A 24,240-nucleotide genomic window follows, 5' to 3' on the forward strand; every position below is an offset into this window, starting at 1 on the left:
ATTTTAGTGATTTTCGGGAGTGGACCTTATATGGGACCTATGGATAAATATGGACCGATATTTACAAAATCCGTAAGTATGATTACTGGATACAAATTACTGATCTGTTCGTAATTTAATTTTGTTATCGATATGTTTTAAATATTTTTTAAGGTTAATATCTTTTTCGGAAATGGGCCTTATAGGGGAACCAATGGGCCTTATATATCGGCCAATCTGCATAAAATTTGGTACAGTGATATCTATGTATATGAGTTTTATTTTTGTCGAATTTTAGCATAATAAAATAACTTTATCATGCTAAAATTCGAGATTTATGATACTTAACTGATTTTTGGAAGTGGACCTTATATGGGAGCTATGGTAAAATATGGACCAATATTCACAAAATCATGTAGTATGATTTATAAATATAAATTACGGATCTGTGTAAAATTTTGTTTTGATATTGATAGTTTTTAGATATTTATGTAGGTTAATATGTTATGGGAACTATAGCCTATTATGGGCCGATATTCATAGCATTAGGTACAGCGATTTTGGTATATATGGGGACTATTTATGACAAATTTCAACTAAATACCAATATTTATTAGACATTTATGCTTATTTAAATCATTTTCGGAAGTGAACTTTATATGGGGGCTATGGTCAAATATCCAAAAAAAATTTGTCACAAAATCCTGTACTATGATTTCTAAATATAAACTATGGATGTGTGTGAAATTTTGTTTTGATATTGATATTTTTTAGATATTTATGTAGGTTATTGTGTTTTTCGGAAGTGGTCCTTATATGGGAGCTATAACCAATTATCGGCCGATCTTCATAGATCGGCCAGTAGCAATTGGAGCTGTGGTCAATTATGTTGCTGCAGTGTGATTACTTTCGCTGAGTTATACTCAATGGAGAAATATTAAAAAGCCGCAAAAATTATATCTTAAGAATTAACACGAGCTGCATTAAAATATCCTCGGAACACTCTACACAAGGAAACAATGGTCATACTAACTTCAACATTACACAGTTGAGGTTTCCCCCGATGCATGTTTGGAAGGACTTTTAAGTATAGGAGAAGAGCATACTGAATTATGTGCTATATCCATTGGATCGAAGTTCGTATAAGACAGCATTGGTTACCATTAATATCGCGGTCACAGGATACCACAAAAAATTCGTTCTTGGAGTTTGTTCACTGCCTATAGGAGACTCAGACAAGAACCTGCTGCGAAAAATATGAGTAGTTCTGGCACCACTGAGGTTTGGTTGGAGCAACAGGCTTAATACCTACTGGTTCCAAATAGACTTTAACGTCTCCAATTTATATCCAGCTTAACTATCCTGCAAAACCCACTTCATTCCGTTCAATGGATTTATGGATAATTCATTGGCCAGAACCTTCATATTTCCAGGATTAAATGTTTTAACAAATTAATAGTACAGTAAGGTATACAACGATGTATTTAAGATAAGCTTGGTGTTGCAAGTTGCAATATTCCAACATGGTTTCTGAGATTATTGAATACAAACACTCGAACTAGATGTGTATTTTAAACCTATCACCTTAAAAATTTAATAATTCTCTCGAAGTGATTCATGATAAAACAACTAAAAACTTAATCCATTAACAATTTGGAAAGCATTTAAATAGTTTCAAAATTTACACAATAAACTCATTTGTAATCTAATTTGCCACAAGTAGTGGATTTTTGTGACCAAAACTGTTGTACAAACACTTGCATCATGGTTAAATTGGTTTACATAGTTGAACGTACTAAACTAAGAGTACATAAGTGTGAACATTAGGGTGGCCCCGATAAAAATAAATTGGAAAATAAAAATTTACATACGTTATCGTTGATGAACTGACTCAGAGTATACACATTTAATTTGTTATTGTCTTAAGATTTTCAAAATATTTGTGTCAAGCGAATGCATTTTAATAGACACTTGGAACAACCGAAAAAATCCCACACTATCCAAATTTGTCCAATTCTTTTCCAAGTCTTAAGATTACTCAAATTTCTTTACAAATCCATATTAAAATTTTACAATTTATAAACAATTTTATATGATTGACCTGAAAGGGCCAACAGGACCACCTTAAACTGTAAATGTGTGTATTAATTTGCATTTTGGTTTTACGTTTCTAATTTTTCCATTTTTTGTTCTGTTTGTGTTAATAAAATTGCTCTAATTGCAATATATGTATTTGTACACTCTAAGTGGGTCACTTTTGATTAAACTCCAGGTACACACTTGTACGCAAATAAATAGATAATTTTTTATACCCTGCAACACCATGCTGATACCAATCGATTTAGGAAGTGATGTAACCATCTAAGAATATTGATATTGTTTAAAATTGACTGTGATTCACCTTACCCCCTACAAATGTCTTTCCATAACACTATGCAACAAATGAAGACTTTTGGAAAAACACAAGATCATGACAGTACATGTTCGACTCTACTACCAAAGGGTAGTAAAACCCTATACTCAGTTTGTCAATTTTTTTTTTATGGGCCCCCAAAGTTTCTGAAACTCAGTGGGGCGTCTAAAAAAGGTGTCATCAGTTTTTGGTTAACAGCTAATTCAGACTTTGTGATACGGCTTAACTTTATATTGCAATAATATAGCTAAGAGTCTGCCAAATATATTTTGTTAAAATTTTTTTTCCAAAAAATAGTTTTTTCGTGCACTTTTGTTGAAAAAATATAGGAAGAAATTTTTTTTTTTACTTTTTTTAGAATAACTTCCAGGGACTCCTAATTTTTCAATAACAATATTTTGCAAAGTTGTAGCTACGATAAATCTGAATAACTCTTGCGAACATACTTCTCTATTGTACTGGAATAACGAAGAATGGGCAAATCATTATCGGTATGATCTTGATCACGCAAGATATGAAAAAACATTAATATTTTTGAAAGTAGGCAAGGTTTGTGGAGCTTCTGAAGAGTAAATATAAGCTTTTTGTATAAGTTGTTGATATCGGTGGAAACCTTATAACTTGGAGATTGACATGTTAGTGAAATGAATTAATTTTGTGTTTTTTCGGATGTATTTTACCTTAAAAACTAACAATATTATAAAATGGTGATTTTCCATCAAGAAAAATAAAAACTTTGAATTAATGTAAAATTTGAACAGTTACAGATATCACAATAAAATTTGGAAGTAATATAGATCTAAATGTTCTTATGTCAATGGCATCACTAATGTTTCCATTCTTTGTTTTCAAACATCCAAATTCCTAAAACGGGGAAAATGTATTCCAAAAACTGAGTTTTTTTTAGAAAATAGCCCACTTTGACGTTATTTACAGCATAATAGTAAAAACGTTTTGTATGTATATAAACAACATACAGGGCTATACAAATGTGCCAATTTTTTGAGGATCGGTGCTTTGCGTTTTAAGAATTTCTTACGCAAACCTAAAATTTTGTTTCAAAATTGGCCAAGTTTGGATAGGGCTGGGGGGTACAATGTCCGTTTAAGTTAGTCAAATTTTACTTTATACGTTTTTGCATTAAGTTCTCTTTCCAGATCATAAAAAAATGTATATAGCCACGAAGAAAATTAGTTTTTTATAAAAGAAAAAATATGGGGACTTTTTTGGGAAAAAACTTAAAAAACACACGCATACAAAGTTGAAATATATAAAAAGATACTTTGGATGCGTGTAACTTTTTATAGGGACGAAATAATTGTTATCAGGTTGGTTTTATTTTCTTTAGAATTTTATCGCAAATATGCGTCATATATAAAAAACAAATTTCGACCTTTTGTAAATTTCAGCTCATTCGGATCATAAATGGCTTTTTGGCCGAGTAAATAATACGGTACAACATAGAAGTGTGGACTTGATCATACTATTTTAACAAAAATCTTTGTTTTAGCGTCAAAAAATAGTAAAAACGAAAATTGCTAAGGTACCAAGTGAGCTTTATGTGCTATTTAGAGTGACTAGACACGTTCAGAATGCATTGATATATTTTCAAGAGTTGTTCAACTTTACCGTAGCTACAACTTTGCTAAATATTGTTAGTGAAAAATTAGGAGATCCTGAAAGTTATTCTAAAAAAAGTTTAAAAAAAAATGTTCTTCCTATATTTTTTCAACAAAAGTGCACGAAAAAGCAATTTTTTGGAAACAAATTTTAACAAACTTTATTTGGCGTATCACAGTCTTAATTAGCTGTTAACCAAAAACTGATGACACCTTTTTTAGACGCCCCACTGAGTTTCAGAAACTTTGGGGGCCCATAAAAAAAATCGGTCACCAAAATGGACAAACTGAGTATAGGGTTTTACTACCCTTTGGTAGTAGAGTCGAACCTATATAGTCATGATCGTGTGTTTTTTTCACTGTTGCACTGTGTAAATGTACTCATAAGTATCTTAAATTGTTAATATAAACATAAATAAATTTCATATTAATGGAAATGCAATCCTCAAAAGTATTGCACCATTTTGTTCCATAGCTTTTATGGCTCATTTCTGAAAATCACATTCCGCCAAAAAATCTATATATAGGGGATTTCATGTCTAGTGAACCGCTCGCGAGGTTCACTCCGCCAAGGTTAGATCTATTGGATAGTAATTCAGACACAATTTTTCAACAAGATCGGTTAAAAACTCTCTCTGAGTTAGAGGGGGTCAAAATTTGACATTTTGGCCAAACAGGTTTTTTTCTCATCCATGTAACATATTATATTTTCAGGATATATGGGAGCTATAAATGTCCTTGCACTAGGTTTTCCTACATCTTACCAAATGTAATAGTTATTTTTATTTATTATTATAAATTTATTATAATATTGTTTCAGCCTTTAATGTCTAGACCATAGGGAAACATAGAGCGGAAACTAGAAAAAACTCAAACAAAATAATCACACATAGGAGTGTTGTTTTTGTTTTCACATAGTTTTTTCTACCAATACATTCTCACCACTTAGGTTTCTGACAACTGAGTTAGGTCTTTGACAGGAGAGTTTCCGCTCTATGTCTATTCTCTATAGTCTAGACCTTACAATTAGTAATTAAATATTTTAACTAAACCAATTAGTGTTATCTTAGTGGAGAATCATATTTACCAAATTTGTCTCAAATAAGATAAGTGGTAAATCAGCTCTACGTAGCCTTTATTTGTTTTGAGTTACTGCAAGTAGCCTTGCGAGCGGTTTCAGATGATGATGTTATTTTGACAAATAAGCTTCACGAATTTTTCTAAACTCATCCATGACCAAAGGCTCTTTATTTCCGAAAAATAATATAAAGTAAAGTCAAACAAGTAAGAGAGCTATATTCGGCTGTGCCGAATCTTATATACCCTTCACCAAATTATACTTCAAAATAAAAATTTTAAATATTTTTAAATAAACAACATTTTTTTTCCAAAGTTGTTTTTTAATTTTTTTGGAAAATTTTTTTTTCGAATTGGTCTTATATACGTCATTGCAAAGGTCTTTAAAATATCCACCCGACAGACGTTGTCCAAATTAAAAAAAATCGTTAAAAATAGTTAAAAAGAAAAAAAAACGTAGTGTTGAATGATCATTTGTTTTTAAAATATGTATGTACAATGAATCTTATGGTCATAGAATAAAATATACATAGAAGTGTTACTGAGAACCTAAGTCTTGCAACAATGGAATATATGTAAAGCAATGTACATATTTTGAGTTTTTATATAAGTAATATAATTTTGGTGATCACAGATCGAGCTCCTTTTCTTGATTAAACGATTATTGCCCAAGTTATTAGCGAATTTAGATATTTTGAGCTTTTATATTAAAAAACGATTTTTGTTCAGAAATATGAGTGATCACAGATCGAGCTCCTTTTCTTGATTAAACGCTTATTGGCCAAGTTACTAACGATTTTAGATATTGTGAGTTTTTATATAACTAATCGAATTTTGGTCTGAAATATGAGTGATCACAGATCGATGTATTTTGCAAATGTATTTAATAAGTGGACGTGGACAATTTTTATTTCTGTAAAAACTTTTACGGACTATTGCGATTTTGGATATATCGAAAAAAATTGGGGTAGTACATTTTTCTTTCAGTATAAACTTTAATTGTACTACTATGAACATTTAAACAAAAAAATTGCCAAATCGGTGCAGCCGTTTTCCGATTTTGGATAAATCGTGAAAAGTGGGCGTAAAAGTGGACGTGGTCAATTTTTCATTCCGTAAGAACCTAAGTAGGACTATGACCAACATTTAAAAAAAAATTATCTAAATCGGTCAGGCCGTTCTTAACTGATGCAATTACCAACGAACGACATTTGATTTTTATTTATTTAGATTAGATATCCATATTGTCTTATTAATGACTTAGTAATCCAGATATAGGTCAAAAATCGAGGTTGTCCTGCTTTTTCCTCATAACTCAGCCGTTTGTGGACCTATTTTGCTGATTTTAATTAGGAAACTTCTCGAAAGCATGTCTGATAGAATTATTGAAGATTTGGATCCCGAAGATATCTGGGGTCTTCAGAAAATTGATTTCAACAGACAGACAGAAAGACGGACGGACACGATAAATTCCGATAACTTGAGTAAAATGTATATTTTCATTTTTATCATTTACATAGTAGTGGAGTACGATTTCTTTTTAGCTAGATAAATATTATATAAATTAAAATAAAATTCATAAAAACAGTATTTTATCACTCGCACTTCTTTGCCATGTTCACCTCGAACCTAGAGCATAAAGTGAGTGATGACAACAGTTTTATACATTTTCCCACACTCTAATATTTTATTTAAATGAGGTTAACTTCTTAAAATGTAGAAATGAAGAAAAAAGACTTTTTTTTCTGCCCTTTTACATGAATAAAGAAGAAAAAGTGTGATACTAGTATTATTTTTTTTTTCGCTTGCTGAAAATGTCAGTGAAACTTATACTTCAAACTTACAAAAAAAAACAAAATGGAAACTAAAAAGTATTTGTTCCTTAATTAAGCGTGATATTTTTTATATACACAGATTCTTTCTCTGTTGCAGGGATTCAGTTTTTAGTTTATTTTTTATTTATTTTCCTTACCATTTATTTTTTGTACCTGTCTTTTATTAAAAAGACACTAATGAACCTTCATCAACTTTGTTTCATATTAAACTATAACATTTTTTTGGAATAAAAAAAACATAAGTTTACTCAAAAAAGTAATATAGAACAAGTAAGAGTGTTATATTCGGCTGTGCGGAATCTTGTATACCCACCATCAATATATAATTATAAAATAGGGTCAATTATGGACCGATCCTCACAAAAGTTGATAGAATGATTTGGGTTCTTATAAAACTTGTTTATATACAATTTCATCATGATATTAATTACACTGTCCAACAGCATGGAACAGAATAGCGACCCTATAATTCTGAAAGGGCACGTTGAGTAGATAATTTATGTAGAAGAAACTTATAGTCCAAAGTTTTAATTTTTTGATTGAAGGGAGCAGTATACTAACTGAAAAAAATTTTGTAAGTTAATGTCTAAGAGAATTCTTTTTTTCAGAGTTATATTGTGGAATTTTATGGGGATAATTTTTGTGGAAGATATTAACCCTCTAGGGGTCAATTTGACCCTTTCTTCGAGAAAATCAAAAAAAGTCCTTGCAAAAAGGACATTTAAGGATCAAAATATTCGACTAAAATTTTTGAAGGAAAATTTCATGGAGAGTAACCAAAGATGACAAAGATTTAGATAAAGCTTTACGCTTAATTAGCAAAATTACACGCAAACTTGGGTCTCACATTTTTTTTAAAAAAATCGCCAAAAATCTATTTATAATCCGAATGAGCTGATATATAAAATATAAATAGTCCTGGAGAAGAATTACAAAAAACGTTCATACATATGTAGGTTATCACTTTTAGGTCAAGAGTTATTTAGGTTTATTATACCCTCCACCACCATAAGTGGTGAATGAGGGTATATATAAGTTTGTCATTCCGTGTGTAACATTGAGAAATATTCATCTGAGACCCAACAAAGTATATATATTATTGATCCTTATGAAATTCTAAGTCGATTGAGCCATGTCCGTCTGTCTGTCCGTCTGTTCGTCTGTCTGTCTGTCTGTGTAAAACACGCTCACGTCCAAAATAGGCAAACAAAATTGGTAGACTTGCAAAAAAAATGTTTACTGTTCTCCTAAGCAGTTTGGTATTGAAAATCAGCAAAATCGGTTCAGTGGAACCAGAGTTATGAACCAAAATGTGAGACAACCTAAAAAAAACTTGATAATTTTAACATAGTTTTCGTTATTTGTGAAAATATATTACAGATAATACCATAAAATTGCATACACGTTATTTTTATGTTAAAGGGACTAACTGTGGCGAAAATTATAAGAATCGGTCTATGATTTCTCCTAGCCCCCATACAAATTTCTTCCCGAAATATGGTTATTAGGTCTGTAAATGCCTACCAAATTGCAGTATCCACACAAAATTCAGGAGAAATAAGTTTCGTGCTTAAAAAAATCACAACCCCAATTTTTTTGTGGTTCGGCCCATATTTGACCGTAGCCCCCATATAAAGTTCATTTCCGAAAATCACTTAAATAAGCATAAATGTCTTATCAATATCGCTATTAAGTTGAAATTCATCATAAATAGTCCCCATATATACCAAAATCGCTGTACCTAATTCTATGAAGATCGGCCGATAATTGGTTATAGCTCCCATGATCGTGTGTTTTTTTCACTGTTGCACTGTGTAAATGTACTCATAAGTATCTTAAATTGTTAATATAAACATAAATAAATTTCATATTAATGGAAATGCAATCCTCAAAAGTATTGCACCATTTTGTTCCATAGCTTTTATGGCTCATTTCTGAAAATCACATTCCGCCAAAAAATCTATATATAGGGGATTTCATGTCTAGTGAACCGCTCGCGAGGTTCACTCCGCCAAGGTTAGATCTATTGGATAGTAATTCAGACACAATTTTTCAACAAGATCGGTTAAAAACTCTCTCTGAGTTAGAGGGGGTCAAAATTTGACATTTTGGCCAAACAGGTTTTTTTCTCATCCATGTAACATATTATATTTTCAGGATATATGGGAGCTATAAATGTCCTTGCACTAGGTTTTCCTACATCTTACCAAATGTAATAGTTATTTTTATTTATTATTATAAATTTATTATAATATTGTTTCAGCCTTTAATGTCTAGACCATAGGGAAACATAGAGCGGAAACTAGAAAAAACTCAAACAAAATAATCACACATAGGAGTGTTGTTTTTGTTTTCACATAGTTTTTTCTACCAATACATTCTCACCACTTAGGTTTCTGACAACTGAGTTAGGTCTTTGACAGGAGAGTTTCCGCTCTATGTCTATTCTCTATAGTCTAGACCTTACAATTAGTAATTAAATATTTTAACTAAACCAATTAGTGTTATCTTAGTGGAGAATCATATTTACCAAATTTGTCTCAAATAAGATAAGTGGTAAATCAGCTCTACGTAGCCTTTATTTGTTTTGAGTTACTGCAAGTAGCCTTGCGAGCGGTTTCAGATGATGATGTTATTTTGACAAATAAGCTTCACGAATTTTTCTAAACTCATCCATGACCAAAGGCTCTTTATTTCCGAAAAATAATATAAAGTAAAGTCAAACAAGTAAGAGAGCTATATTCGGCTGTGCCGAATCTTATATACCCTTCACCAAATTATACTTCAAAATAAAAATTTTAAATATTTTTAAATAAACAACATTTTTTTTCCAAAGTTGTTTTTTAATTTTTTTGGAAAATTTTTTTTTCGAATTGGTCTTATATACGTCATTGCAAAGGTCTTTAAAATATCCACCCGACAGACGTTGTCCAAATTAAAAAAAATCGTTAAAAATAGTTAAAAAGAAAAAAAAACGTAGTGTTGAATGATCATTTGTTTTTAAAATATGTATGTACAATGAATCTTATGGTCATAGAATAAAATATACATAGAAGTGTTACTGAGAACCTAAGTCTTGCAACAATGGAATATATGTAAAGCAATGTACATATTTTGAGTTTTTATATAAGTAATATAATTTTGGTGATCACAGATCGAGCTCCTTTTCTTGATTAAACGATTATTGCCCAAGTTATTAGCGAATTTAGATATTTTGAGCTTTTATATTAAAAAACGATTTTTGTTCAGAAATATGAGTGATCACAGATCGAGCTCCTTTTCTTGATTAAACGCTTATTGGCCAAGTTACTAACGATTTTAGATATTGTGAGTTTTTATATAACTAATCGAATTTTGGTCTGAAATATGAGTGATCACAGATCGATGTATTTTGCAAATGTATTTAATAAGTGGACGTGGACAATTTTTATTTCTGTAAAAACTTTTACGGACTATTGCGATTTTGGATATATCGAAAAAAATTGGGGTAGTACATTTTTCTTTCAGTATAAACTTTAATTGTACTACTATGAACATTTAAACAAAAAAATTGCCAAATCGGTGCAGCCGTTTTCCGATTTTGGATAAATCGTGAAAAGTGGGCGTAAAAGTGGACGTGGTCAATTTTTCATTCCGTAAGAACCTAAGTAGGACTATGACCAACATTTAAAAAAAAATTATCTAAATCGGTCAGGCCGTTCTTAACTGATGCAATTACCAACGAACGACATTTGATTTTTATTTATTTAGATTAGATATCCATATTGTCTTATTAATGACTTAGTAATCCAGATATAGGTCAAAAATCGAGGTTGTCCTGCTTTTTCCTCATAACTCAGCCGTTTGTGGACCTATTTTGCTGATTTTAATTAGGAAACTTCTCGAAAGCATGTCTGATAGAATTATTGAAGATTTGGATCCCGAAGATATCTGGGGTCTTCAGAAAATTGATTTCAACAGACAGACAGAAAGACGGACGGACACGATAAATTCCGATAACTTGAGTAAAATGTATATTTTCATTTTTATCATTTACATAGTAGTGGAGTACGATTTCTTTTTAGCTAGATAAATATTATATAAATTAAAATAAAATTCATAAAAACAGTATTTTATCACTCGCACTTCTTTGCCATGTTCACCTCGAACCTAGAGCATAAAGTGAGTGATGACAACAGTTTTATACATTTTCCCACACTCTAATATTTTATTTAAATGAGGTTAACTTCTTAAAATGTAGAAATGAAGAAAAAAGACTTTTTTTTCTGCCCTTTTACATGAATAAAGAAGAAAAAGTGTGATACTAGTATTATTTTTTTTTTCGCTTGCTGAAAATGTCAGTGAAACTTATACTTCAAACTTACAAAAAAAAACAAAATGGAAACTAAAAAGTATTTGTTCCTTAATTAAGCGTGATATTTTTTATATACACAGATTCTTTCTCTGTTGCAGGGATTCAGTTTTTAGTTTATTTTTTATTTATTTTCCTTACCATTTATTTTTTGTACCTGTCTTTTATTAAAAAGACACTAATGAACCTTCATCAACTTTGTTTCATATTAAACTATAACATTTTTTTGGAATAAAAAAAACATAAGTTTACTCAAAAAAGTAATATAGAACAAGTAAGAGTGTTATATTCGGCTGTGCGGAATCTTGTATACCCACCATCAATATATAATTATAAAATAGGGTCAATTATGGACCGATCCTCACAAAAGTTGATAGAATGATTTGGGTTCTTATAAAACTTGTTTATATACAATTTCATCATGATATTAATTACACTGTCCAACAGCATGGAACAGAATAGCGACCCTATAATTCTGAAAGGGCACGTTGAGTAGATAATTTATGTAGAAGAAACTTATAGTCCAAAGTTTTAATTTTTTGATTGAAGGGAGCAGTATACTAACTGAAAAAAATTTTGTAAGTTAATGTCTAAGAGAATTCTTTTTTTCAGAGTTATATTGTGGAATTTTATGGGGATAATTTTTGTGGAAGATATTAACCCTCTAGGGGTCAATTTGACCCTTTCTTCGAGAAAATCAAAAAAAGTCCTTGCAAAAAGGACATTTAAGGATCAAAATATTCGACTAAAATTTTTGAAGGAAAATTTCATGGAGAGTAACCAAAGATGACAAAGATTTAGATAAAGCTTTACGCTTAATTAGCAAAATTACACGCAAACTTGGGTCTCACATTTTTTTTAAAAAAATCGCCAAAAATCTATTTATAATCCGAATGAGCTGATATATAAAATATAAATAGTCCTGGAGAAGAATTACAAAAAACGTTCATACATATGTAGGTTATCACTTTTAGGTCAAGAGTTATTTAGGTTTATTATACCCTCCACCACCATAAGTGGTGAATGAGGGTATATATAAGTTTGTCATTCCGTGTGTAACATTGAGAAATATTCATCTGAGACCCAACAAAGTATATATATTATTGATCCTTATGAAATTCTAAGTCGATTGAGCCATGTCCGTCTGTCTGTCCGTCTGTTCGTCTGTCTGTCTGTCTGTGTAAAACACGCTCACGTCCAAAATAGGCAAACAAAATTGGTAGACTTGCAAAAAAAATGTTTACTGTTCTCCTAAGCAGTTTGGTATTGAAAATCAGCAAAATCGGTTCAGTGGAACCAGAGTTATGAACCAAAATGTGAGACAACCTAAAAAAAACTTGATAATTTTAACATAGTTTTCGTTATTTGTGAAAATATATTACAGATAATACCATAAAATTGCATACACGTTATTTTTATGTTAAAGGGACTAACTGTGGCGAAAATTATAAGAATCGGTCTATGATTTCTCCTAGCCCCCATACAAATTTCTTCCCGAAATATGGTTATTAGGTCTGTAAATGCCTACCAAATTGCAGTATCCACACAAAATTCAGGAGAAATAAGTTTCGTGCTTAAAAAAATCACAACCCCAATTTTTTTGTGGTTCGGCCCATATTTGACCGTAGCCCCCATATAAAGTTCATTTCCGAAAATCACTTAAATAAGCATAAATGTCTTATCAATATCGCTATTAAGTTGAAATTCATCATAAATAGTCCCCATATATACCAAAATCGCTGTACCTAATTCTATGAAGATCGGCCGATAATTGGTTATAGCTCCCATATAAGGACCACTTCCGAAAAACACAATAATCTACATAAATATCTAAAAAATATCAATATCAAAACAAAATTTTACATAGATCCATAATTTATACTTAGAAATCATACTACAGGATTTTGTGAATATCGGTCCATATTTGACCATAGCTCCCATATAAGGTCCACTTCCGAAAATCAGTTAAGTACTCATAAATCTCTTATAAATATCTTTATCATGCTAAAATTCGACAAAAATAATACTCATATACATAGAAATCACTGTACTAAATTTTACGCAGATTGGCCGATACTTGGTCATAGCTTCCCTATAAGGCCCATTTCCGAAAAAGATATTAACCTTAAAAAATATTTAAAACATATCGATATCAAAATGAAATAACGCACAGGTCAGTAATTTGTATTCAGTAATCATACTTCTGAATTTTTTGAATATCGGTCCATATTTAACCATAGCTCCCATATAAGGTCCACTCCCGAAAATCACTAAAATCTTCATAAATTTGTTACAACTATAGTTATCAGGTTGAAATTCGAAACAAATTTATACAATATATACAAAAATCGATGTACCAAATATTATGAGGATAGGCCCATAATTGGCCACTTCAGGAAAACACATGAACGTGCACAAATATCCAAAAAAATCTATACTGAACCAAAATTTTACACCGATCAGTAATTTGTATCCAAGAATCGTACTACAAGATTTTTTAAATATTGGTTCATAATTCGGCATAGCTCCCATATCAGGTCCACTCTTGTTAATAGCGTTGTTTATATGAAATTCTACAAAAATAGCCCTTAAATACTTAGGACCATAGTAGGTCATAGCATCCATATATTAAACCAAAATAGTACACAGATCAGTAATTTGTATTAAAAAATCATAATACTGAATTTTGTGAATATTGGTCCATAATTGGCCACAGCTCTCATATAAATACATAAAAATCACGTAAAAATATTTTATGATAATCGAATCATAATAGGTCATAGCTCCCACATAAGTCCCACAACCAAATATTTTGAAATTTGTCTAAATATATTTGTATACCCTTTTTTATACTCTGTTTCTTCACTTGAGGTTAAAAGGGAAAAATGTTGATCCAAACGTTTTAACTAATTATTAAGTATATAAATTGTTAAATTTCATATGTTCTAATAGGAATTTCAGTTATAAATTGCTGAATTAGATACAATTTTTTGTACATTTGAAATAAAATATCTTCTGAGTAAACTAGTCTTTCTAACAATTGTAATATTATTTCAGTTTTTATACCATCACATTTAGGTGGAGGGTATTTAAGATTCAGCACGGCCGAATATAGTACTCTTACTTGTTTTTTTTTTAATTTTGCTCGATCTTTTTTTAGTTTTTTAGATATGTCGTGGCTACGGATGTTCAAATTTTTTTTAAAATATCATCTATATTTGCGATTAAGTTTCGAATACCACAAAAACAACTTGCTAGCAGTAAAAAGTTACAAGCACCCAAAGTTGGAACATGTAAAAATTACCGTATTTTTTACGTTTTTATCCAAAAAAGTCCCTATATATTTTCTTTTGTAGAAAAAAGACTATATAAAATTTGTATATGATCCGAAAAGAGAACTTAATGCAAAAGCGTGGAAAGTAAAACTTGGCTCATTTAAGAGGACCTAGTCGCCTCCAGACCTATCCAAACTTTGCCAATTAAAAAAAAAAAAATTTTGGTTTGAAGGCAAAGAACCAATCCTCGAAAAAGCTCCATGCGTGTATAGCCCTGTATCTTATTTAAAAACGTACAAAGTTATTTTACTATCACACAGTAAATTACGTCGCGTAGGGTGTTTTCTAAAAAACTCAGTTTTTGGAACACATTTTCCCCGTATTAGGAATTTTGGTATTTGAAAATAGAAAGTGTTAAAAATTATAATTTCATTACTTTAAGGACATTTGGATCTACACTATTTTCAAATTTTGCTGTAATATCTTTAACGGTTAAAATTTTACATTAATTAAAATTTTATATTTTTGTTCATGTTATTATTTAAATTTTTTAGTTTCCAAAGTAAATTAAGTCCGAAAAATTCATAGAATTATCATTTCACTAAACTGTTAATCTTCGTAGGGTTTTCACCAATACCAACTACTTATACAAAAAGCTTATATTTATTCATCAGGAGCTCCACAAACCTTTCTCCCTTTTGAAAAATTTCAACTTTTTTTATATATTCCATGCAAAATGTGTTTTTGAAAAAACGTAAAAATACGGCCAATTTTACATGTTCCAACTTTGGATGCGTTTAACTTTTTATAGGGACAACATAACTGTTGGCAAGTTATTTTTATTGTATTCGAAATTTTATCGCAAATATTGGTGATATTTTAAAAAACAATTTCGACCCACATCCCTAAAAAACTAAAAAAATATCGAACAAATTTAAAAAAAAAATAAATAAACCTAAATAACTCTTGACCTAAAAGTGATTATTTACATATATAAATTTTTTGTAGATCTTCTTTAGGACTATTTATATTTTAAATTTCAACTCATTCGGAACATATTTAGATTTTTGGAGATATTTTTAAAAAATGTGAGACCCGATATGGCGTGTAATTTTGCTAATTAAGCGTAAAGGGCTTTATTTACAACTTTGGTGACCCCCACTGAAATTTTACAGCAATAAATTTCGTAGAATATTTTAATCCTTAAATGTCCTTTTTGAAAGGACTTTGTTTGGTTTTCTCTAAAAAAATTCCATAATATAAATCTGACCATAAGAATTCTCTCAGATATTAACTTACAACATTATTTTCAGTTAGTATAACGCTCCCTTAGATCAAAGAAATGAAAACTTTGACCCACTGTAAAAAATAATTCAGACCAGCTGGACTATAAGTTTATTCTACAAAAATTATCTACTCTACATGCCCTTTCTGAATTATAGGGTCGCTATTCTGTTCCAATCAAAATGTCTCAATTTGTTGGACAGTGTTATTATAAGACAATTATGAATGTTCAAATCATTTTCTGAGGGGGGACCTTGTATGGGGACTAGAGATAAATCATGTCAGATTTTCGCCATACTTTACAGCATAATTTCAGATTACTTAACTTAACTTACCTTACCAACAGAGAGTATTCGTTTGGGCCGTATCATATCTTTAACATACGGACGATCTAGCTATGTTCGTATATATACTAATGTGGGTCTGCGACAAATATTTTTATGTGTTACAAACGGAATTACAAAATCAATCAGTTGAATGATATTTATATTAAACGGAATTTATGTAAACCCCTTACATTTTGCCTATAATAAATTCGACGGACTTGTATATTTTAGTAACTTATCTAAATATATATGTATATTGCCAAAACTTTCAACAAACTAATAATACCAAATTAATAAAATACAGTCTTATGAGGAAGCATAAAAATGCGTTAAAGTATGACAAATATCCAGGTCATAATGAAGGTGTTTAAAAAAAAATTTACTTTTAATATTTTCCATCCTTTTTCTTTGCATTTTTTTTCAATTCTTATGAAATACTGTCAGTTTAAAATTAATTATATGAAAAATTGCTGTAGTTAAGAACAATATGCAGAGTAACAAAAAAAAATAACGAATTTTCAAAGCAGAAAAGTGCAAATATATTCTTTAGAAATTTACACTTAATTGACACAGCAAATAAAAAAGGAATGTAAGAAATGAAAGAAAAACTTAAACACAAAATCTATTCTATCTATTTTAAATATTGAAACGCAATTTTAAATAACGTTAGAATATGAAACGTTTTTATCGCGTAAATATGCTTTGCATTTGTTTTTATTGTTGCGGTTTGGAAAGCCCCCCAAAATCGCTTTTTAAATTAGCTGGTCTTTTTATTTAAGTGGCTTCATGTAAGTCACGTTTCCACAATAAAATGCCAGTTAGAAAAAGCAGCAAACAATACACAAAAATTACATAAAATACCAGTACATGTTTTGGTTGAATACAAAAGGAAATAAGCTCATATTCGGCAATACTAGTGCAGACTTCCCCAACCAGCAAACACCCCCGCGCATTTTTGGCAAATTCGAAAAAAAACAAGTAAAAGTACTATATTCGGCCATGCCGAATCTTAAATACCCTCCACCTAAATATGATGGTATAAAAACTGAAATAATATAACAATTGTTAGAAAGACTAGTTTACGCAGACGATATTTTATTTCAAATGTACAAAAACTTATATCTATTTCAGCAATTTATAACCGAAATTCCTATTAGAACGTTAATACGTTTGGATCAACATTTTTCCCTTTTAACCTCAAGTGAAGAAACAGAGTATAAAAATGGGTATAGAAAAATATCATTGGTTGTGCAACTTATGTGGGAGCTATGACCTATTATGATTCGATTGTCATAAAATATTTTTACGTGATTTTGATGTATTTATATGAGAGCTGTGGCCAATTATGGACCAATATTCACAAAATTCAGTATTATGATTTCAGAATACAAATTACTGATCTGTGTACTATTTTGGTTTAATATATGGCTGCTATGACCTATTATGGTCCTAAATATTTGAGGGCCATTTTTGTAGAATTTCATATAAACAACGCTATTAACAAAAGTGGACCTTATATGGGAGCTATGCCGAATTATGGACCAATATTTAAATACTTCTGGAGTTTGTGAATATCGGTCCATATTTAACCATAGCTCCCATATAAGGTCCACTCCCGAAAATCACTAATATCCTCATAAATTTCTTACAAATATAGTTATCAGGTTGAAATTTAAAACAAATTTATTCAATATATACAAAAATCGATGTTCCAAATTTTATGATGATAGGCCCATAATTGCTCATAACCTCCATATAAGAACTACTTCAGGAAAACACATTACCCTGCGGAAATATCCATAAAAATCTACACTCAACCAAAATTTTACACCGATCAGCAATTTGTATCCAACAATCGTACTACAAGATTTTTTAAATATTGGTGCATAATTCGGCATAGCTCCCACATAAGGTCCACTCTTGTTAATAGCGTTGTTTATATGAAATTCTACAATAATAGCCCTTAAATACTTAGGACCATAATAGGTCATAGCATCCATATATTAAACCAAAATAGTACACAGATCAGTAATTTGTATTCAAAAATCATAATACTGAATTTTGTGAATATTGGTCCATAATTGGCCACAGCTCTCATATAAATACATAAAAATCACGTAAAAATATTTTATGACAATCGAATCATAATAGGTCATAGCTCCCGCATAAGTCCCACAACCAAATATTTTGAAATTTGTCTAAATATATTTGTATACCCTTTTTTATACTCTGTTTCTTCACTTGAGTTTAAAAGGGAAAATGTTGATCCAAACGTATTAACTAATTATTAAGTATGTATATTAATTGTTAAATTTCATTTCATGAGGTCCAGACTTAAACTCGACAACACTTCGGACTAAGGGTTTAGAAGTTACAGATTTATTTCCCTCTTTTTTTTCTCATACCACTGTGCGCCACTTTGACACTCAGATATTGTAGATCGTTTAACCCAGTTCCAAGAAACTGTTTACGGTTACCTATGTAAGAAAATAATAATTTACACGAAGATTTAGAAAAATTAAATTTAGAAGACAATTTCTCAATGAAAAGACAATAATTAACTGTGTCAAACGTTCTAATAGGAATTTCAGTTATAAATTGCTGAATTAGATACAATTTTTTGTACATTTGAAATAAAATATCTTCTGCGTAAACTAGTCTTTCTAACAATTGTTATATTATTTCAGCTTTTATACCATCATATTTAGGTGGAGGATATTTAAGATTCGGCACGGCCGAATATAGTACTCTTACTTGTTTCATTTTGATATCGATATGTTTTTAATACTTTTTAAGGTTAATATCTTTTTTCGGAAATGGGCCTTATAGGGGAGCTATGACCAATTATCGGCCAATCTAAATAAAATTTGGTACAGTGATATCTATATATATGAGTATAATTTTTGTCGAATTTTAGCATGATAAATGTATTTATAAGAGATTTATGAGTACTTAACTGATTTTTGGAAGTGGACCTTATATGGGAGCAATAGTCAAATATAGACCGATATTCACAAAATGCAGTGGTATGATTTCTAAATATAAATATACGGATGTGTGTGAAATTTAGTTTTGATATTGACATTTTTTAGATATTTATGTAGGTTATTGTGTTTTTCGGAAGTGGTCCTTATATGGGAGCTATAACCAATTATAGGCCGATCTTCATAGAATTAGGTACAACGATTTTGGTATATATGGGGATTATTTATGTCGAATTTCAACTTAATAGCGACATTTATAAGACATTTATGCTTATTTAAGCGATTTTCGGAAGTATACATTATATGGGGGCTATGGTCAAATATAGGCCGATCCACGAAAAATGTTGTAATATAATTTATTTTAACACGAAACTTATTTTTGCTGAATTTCATGTGGATATTCCTATTCTGTAGGCATTTATAGACCATAGAACTATATTTCGGGAAGAAATTCGTATGGGGGCTAGGAGAAATCATGGACCGATTCTTATAATTTTTTCCAGAGTTACTCCTTTTATCACAAAAGTAACGAGTGCAAAATTTTATGATATTAGCTGCAATATATTTACAAAAAATGTCCAAAAATATGTGAAAATTATCAATTTTTTTTTGAGGTTGTCCCACATTTGCATTCATAACTTTGGTTCCACTGTACCGATTTCGCTGATTTTCAATACCAAACTGCTTAGGACAATAATAAACATTTTTCTTGCAACTCTACTAAGTTTGTTTGCGTATTTTGGACGTGAGCGTGTTTTACACAGACGGACAGACAGACGGACATGGCTCAATCGACTTAGAATTTCATAAGGATCAATAACATATATATACTTTGTTGGGTCTCAGATGAATATTTCTCAATGTTACACACGGAATGACAAACTTATATATACCCTCATTCACCACTTATGGTGGTGGAGGGTATAATTAAAAGAAGTTTTAAAAGTGACATAGATATTTATATTTGTAATATAACCATAAATAGTGCTATATTCATAAATGCCCTTTAACTATAACTACTCCATTTCCAACAGCATTTCATAAGTTTCTAATTGCATTTCTAACTATATTTCCGAAATGTCGAATTTTTAGCTGTTCACATTTTTAGCTGTTATTTTGAAACATTTGTACAATATTAATTTATTCCCATCTTTCTGGCAACATATGGATTCCGCGCCGAAAGAACTGTTCATATTCTGAGGCCAAGAACGCATCAAAACTGCTGGGCAGCGTATCCCAGAGAGAGCGTTCTGCATCGATCGAAACAAATAGTAGTCGGATGGGGCAAGGTCTGGACTATAAGGCTGTTGAGGCGAAACTTCCCAACCACTTCATTATAAATGGTTTTTAACAGGTATTGCAACATGTGGCCGAGGATTGTCATGATGGAGTATTACGGTTTCATGTCTGGCCACATATTCTGGGCGTTTTCGTCCAATATTCGCTTCAAGCGAATCAGTTGCATTCGGTTCAGGCTCCCTGTGATGACCTGGCCAGATTTCAGCAGCTCATAATAGAGAGGATACTTTTAGTACCACCAATTACAGAGCATTACCTTAACGACATGGATATTTGGCTGGTTGGCCGGGCTTCACCATTAGCGTTCAACAAAACCGTCTTTCAAGGTCAAGCCAATAGTCTTCAATTCGTATGGTATCCTGCTTGAAATTGCTGATTGAGTAGCTCCCAATGATTTTGCAAGCTCTTGTTGAATCTTACAACAATCTTCAGGGAGTAATGCCTACAATTCTTGGTCTTCAAACTTTTTTTCCTGTCCTGGGCGATCTTTGTTTTCCGTGTCAAAATCACAACTTCTGAACAGCACCAACCATCTCTAGCACGTTGAAACCGCTGAAAGACATGCACCATAATAGAGTGTCCAAAAAACCGGTCAATTTAAAAAACCGAAAAAATGTGTTTTTGAAAAAACCGGTTTCGATTATTGTCTTCAAAAAAAACCGGTTAACCGGTTTATATTAAATTTTTATTTAATGGAAATTTAGCATTTTTGAATTCTTTATGCAATTATTTTATATCTTTTAAGAAATGTTGTCAAATGCTACAATTTTCTATAAAATAAATCAATATTTTTAAAAAATGGTATCAAAGTTTTTCATAAATATGTTTGAAGGAGCTTTAGAAAATATATTTCATTAAAACCTGTTTGTCAAAAAACCGAAAAAATTAAAAAAACCGAAACCAGTGGAGTTTACAAAGATGTAAAAACCGGTTGACCGGTTTTCGGTTTTGGTTTTGGATACTCTACCATAAGCTTCTGTGAGCAATCGGTGTGCTTCAGCTGCACTTTTAAAGAAGTAAAACTACACTTCCCGCATGTGACGCCTTGTTGGCACAAATTCGACATTTTTAAAGCAAAACAAAACGTTGTTGTTTACACTGTAATGTTCACTAACTAAGTAAGAATAAACGTTCAAAAGATACGTAATCTATTGTAAATCCGGCATTTTTGTCATACACCCAATAGTTCAGAAATTTCCATTTGTATTTCTATTAGCATTTTCTCGCTCCATAAACATGTCTTCACAGCATCAGACAAGATCGTACAAGAAGATAGCAAAGGACCATCTCCTTTGGGAGTTCACTGAACGCAACACAAACGATGGAACCATTTCTTTAAAAAAAATCCATACAGATGACAACGCACGCCATACTATCTGGGATAGCTTAGAGAGTAACCAAAAATATCAGTCACTTTTTAAATTTATTGTTGAAAACAAACTAATGTAGGTAATGAACCCACCTTTATTGTTACTAACAGAAGTGAGGTTCTTGATGTTACACTTATTAGCAACAAATATGCAAACTTGATTAGTAATTGGAAAGTGTCGCAGGGCTATTTGTTTTCCATCCACATGTATATAGACTTTGATTTCTCAGATTCTGAAAACTATTTCTTCAATATTAAGAAGACTAATTGGTGTATTTATACTAAAGTACTGGTCAGAAAACTACCTACGTATCCAACACAAACAGTAAAGACACGCTGAAGGTGCTCCTGGGGACCCAGGAGGAGATAGCGAGACATTCATCGATTACCCTCGCATTTGTTCCTGGTAGTAACAGGGCTGATGCTTTACGATAGCCGGCACCACCATAAATTCGAACGAATTCAGACGGCAATCCTTTCTTGAGGGCTAATCAACTGATTTCACACAAACTTTATTCAACCTGTCTATCCATAGGTGATTTATGTAAAATTCATACCTTCATTAAAGCAACAGGATGCCTGGATCTACGCTTGAACTCAAGTCAGCTAAGCTTCGGGCGGCTGTCAATTAAACCTAACTAATATATTTAAAACATTCATGACCGGTGAGTTGTATTTGAGCTAGAATAAACCACTAATCGTAACATTTTTCAAACAAATTTGAAATGTCTATTTAATTTTAGGTCTATCTTTAACATCTTCCGATAACCATCATCCAACCTTAAAAAATCTCAAAAAAGTATTTTTATACCCTTCACCATCTATAAGTTTGTCATTCCGTTTGTAATTTCCACAATATAATTTTCCGACCCTATAAAGTATATATATTCTGGATCCTTATAGATAGCGGAGTCGATTAAAAATAAATTTTGTTTACCTAAAAATATTTAAAATTTTAATTGTGAAGTACTTCAAATTTTCAGAGGAGTACATTTTTAAAAAAAATGTTTTAAAATACTTCTGATCATCCTACAATGTCAAATTTGGTGTCAAATGATCAAGAAGAGTTGTAAAATATTTCGTATTATTTTTATTTTATCCTGTAAGGATCAAAAGATGTCAAAAATGTCCTTTCAAATTTTTATCCTTGAATATTCTTTTAGACTTATAATAATTTGTTTTTAAAATAATAGTGGGTTTCATCCTTCTATCTTAACTACTTAAGTGTTAAAAAATATTTTAAATTTGAATTATTTGATTTTTTATATTTTATTTTAATATTTCATTCGAAAAAAATATAACAAAATCCGTTGTGAAAAGCAACGAAGAAGAATTTTTAATAAACAAGTAAAATGGTATAGTCGGGCATGCCCGACCTTATGATACCCTACACCGGGTATATGATTATAAAGAGTTTTCTTTTGATATGAAACTTATTTGTGTTGAATCTTATTTGAAGCTATGACTAATTATTGACCAATCGTCACAAAATTTGGTGGGATGAATTGCGAATATATGAAACATATTTGTATTGAATTTTGTTTGGATACTGACATATTACAGAAATTTATGTATATTAATGACATTTTCGAGAATGTTGCTTATATGGGAGCTATGGAATATTGTTGACCGATCGTCACGAAATTTGGTCGTGAGAATTCGGCTTACATAAAACTTAATTGTGCTGAATTTGGTTTGAATATGTTTATAATTAAGATATTTATGAGAGCTTAACTATTTTCAAATAGGCCAATTGTATGTGGGCTAGGGTAAATAATGGGCTGATTCTAACCAAATTCAATAGCCTTTGTCCTTGGGGCAATATAAAGGTTTGTGCCAAATTTTGTCGAATTATCTTTAAGCCTGCGACCTGTAGTTTGATTACAAGGTTTACATGGATGGACGGACAGACAGACGGACGGACATCGCTTAGTCGACTCAGAAAGTGATCCTGAGCAGATTGGTATACTTTAAGGTGGGTGTTGGGACAATATTTTTGTATGTTGCAAACAACAGCACTTTTCTTAATAAAACTTTTTTGTATACTAATAAATTAAAAAATATTTTTTTTTTATATTTTAATTTGACCTTTTATATGTATATAAAGGATGAAATTTTGACATTTAGTATAGCACTATTTTTATTGGCAATCTTAAAGGATATTAAAGGATAAACATTTTAAAGGACATTTTTGACATCTTTTGATCCCTGCAGGATCAAATAAAGATAATACAATATATTTTACAACTCTTCTTGTTCTTTTGACATACAATTTGTCATTGTTGGAATAGCAGAGTATTTTTAAATATTTTTTGAAAAATGTACTTCTTTGAAACTTTGAAGTCCTTAAAAAAGGACACAGGATCACGAAATGAAAAACTAAAAACACAGTTTTTCTCCTTTAAATTTATAGTTTCAGACGTATATCA

Source organism: Calliphora vicina, chromosome 3 (assembly GCF_958450345.1).
Source record: "Calliphora vicina chromosome 3, idCalVici1.1, whole genome shotgun sequence".
NCBI lineage: Eukaryota > Metazoa > Arthropoda > Insecta > Diptera > Calliphoridae > Calliphora > Calliphora vicina.